This window comes from Propithecus coquereli, unplaced genomic scaffold, assembly GCF_000956105.1.
Source record: "Propithecus coquereli isolate 6110/MARCELLA unplaced genomic scaffold, Pcoq_1.0 Scaffold125, whole genome shotgun sequence".
In the NCBI taxonomy this organism is placed as follows: domain Eukaryota; kingdom Metazoa; phylum Chordata; class Mammalia; order Primates; family Indriidae; genus Propithecus; species Propithecus coquereli.
The window spans coordinates 5586734-5589242 of NW_012136636.1; the positions used below are offsets into that span (position 1 = coordinate 5586734).

The following is a 2509-nucleotide window of genomic DNA, read 5'->3' on the forward strand; positions in this document are numbered from 1 at the left end:
TCCATGGAGGGTCAGACTGATGGGCTGCAAACTTTAGTGTTCTAGTTTTCAAAACTGTGCAAGCAGTTGTTTCCATGCTACATTCTGAAGGGTCCCAGGGATGAGAGAGGCACTGAGGCAAGGGCTCCTGCATGTTCTTTTATTTTATTTTAGTTCAGCATATTACTGGGGTACAAATGTTTAGGTTACGTATATCGCCTTTGCCCCACCCAAGTGAGAGCTTCAGTGGTGTCCATCCCCCAGACGGTGCGCACTGCGCCCAATAGGTGTGAATATACCCATCCCCTCCTCCCACCTGACCATTCTTGAATCAAGCTTTATTTTTTATCTGCTTTATCTATGAGTTTTCTTGTCTTACCTTCTTAAAAAGGGAAACAACTTTTAAAAAATTGCTTAGAAAGCATTGTAAATTGGTGAGATGATGGAGACTTTATAATACTGTTGACAATGATAATATTTATTAAGAATACACTAGACCCTTGACTAGGTTATTTCTATGTATTACCTTACTCATCTTCTTACAATTTACACAAATTCTGATTGATTCCATTTAATTCTAGAGCAGACCATTCAAACTGTTGTTCATGAGTCGTGAAATACTTTGGTCCTTGGCAAAGCTATCCTTTGGGAATTTGTCTATGATAGAGTTCCTAATGGCCGGCAAGTTCTTTCAGTAAAGAAACTTGTTTAATCTCTGTTTAACCCAACATTTCAACATCATTTGATCATGAATTTTTTTTTTCCCCTGTAGAACTTGTTAATATTTTGGAGAGCTTTTGGGACAATTTTTAAGACTAATAATGCCATGTATCAACTGCTTAATTTGAAAAATATTATTTCTTCATTCTAGTTTCAAGAGTATATCACCTAGTCCTGGTATACAGAATTGAAGAACAAATCTGTGATAACAAGCACTTATTATTTTAGTCATTCTCTTTCGTGTTTCACGATTGTGTGCTTTTATATAGCTTTGCCACCTCTTTGATTATCTTTAGACAATCAAGATAAAGGTTTTCTCCATTTATAATAAGAGTCTCAGGCTCTACTAATGAGGTAGCCAGGTGACCTGCACTCCATTTATATTAATACATTAAAATTAGTCATTTAGAAGTCAACTAAATGAATTGTTTACAGATCATTATTGAGTGTCTACTGTGTCCCAGAACTAGCATTTACAGAGGGTAATTTATAATGTGATGATTAAAATTTGAATAATCCTGCAATGTATGTCCCTTAAGTTAGTATCAGACCAGAAAAATTTTATTTCCACATTTTAATTTAATATCTCATTTTGTTGATAATTTTAGGTCCCAGAAATTAAAAGATCAGTACAAATGAGAGGAGTAGACAGATTTGCTAACAACTTGAGACTTGAATAAAATTATTAAGTTTCAACTTCTTTTCTGGCAAATACTCTTTAGTCAACTTCATTAGAACAAATGTTCCAAGGCAGAAACCCAAGAAAGCACTAGTAAAGGGGCTTTTAAAAAAATCTTTGGCTACTAGATAAGTAAAGACTGTTTTCATGAATTTTCCATCTGGATGAAGTAATAACTTTATGCATATCGGACCATTTTGGTATAATAATTATTGCATCAGAATTTTATGTTAATCCTATAGTGTATAGTGTCAAGAACATGACATAGAACATGAGAACTGAAAGCAACCTAAAATGGGAACCTAAGAAGATCCAATTTAGGGTCTGCCAAATGCCAGACACGTTATTCACCTCATCACATCTGAAGATTTTACCACCTTAGTTTTAGTACCTATGTACTTTATGGTCTTTTAAAGAAAAGAAAAGGAATGCCCAGAAAGATTTAATGGCTTTCCCAAGGAAGATGTTATGTCTTTCCTGGAAGGCTCACAAAGATGTAGCAGCTTTCCCAGGGCCAGGTCCATGTGGTCTGTGGTACGTGACCTTCCCATTGTAGAACACAGTCACTTGGGGTCCCCTCACTTTTATTTGTGAAGCCGTTTCAGCCCGAAGCCTTTCTACTGTAATTCACCTGTCCTGTGGTTCTCCATGGTAAGTTGTTGTATGACGGAAGTTGTGTCACATTCATTTGCAGTCCCGACATCTGAAATGCCATGAGCACATGACGTAGTACATATTTACTAAATATTTTGGATGTATGCATCAAACTAAAGAAGTTCAGTTATACCATAAACTAACTGAAAGTTGGTATGTCATTCCTTCATCATTTTGGGGCCTGAGAATTCTCTCTAGTTATGTAATGCTTTTAACTACCACCTCCAAACCAGCAAACTTATATTCTTCCTCTCTGTTTTCTCTTAGTGGAGAAAGAGGATCGGGAAAGTCCGAAGCCAGCAAACAAATAATGAGGCACCTAACCTGTAGGTCTGGCTCCAGCAGGGCTATATTTGAATCCAGATTTAAACATGTAAGTTTCTTGTTTGGGTTGGCAAATACGTGAATGAATGTTGAGCCAAATGTCATTAACAAATAGAGGGGATGGGATGTCATAATAGACACAAGATGGTCGCC

General features: G+C 36.5%; 1 protein-coding gene across 1 annotated transcript in view; it reads left to right on the forward strand.

Moving 5' to 3' along the window:
• Positions 1 to 2509, forward strand: part of MYO16 (myosin XVI) — a 542291-nt gene that overhangs the window by 222271 nt on the left and 317511 nt on the right. The window lies entirely within an intron of this gene.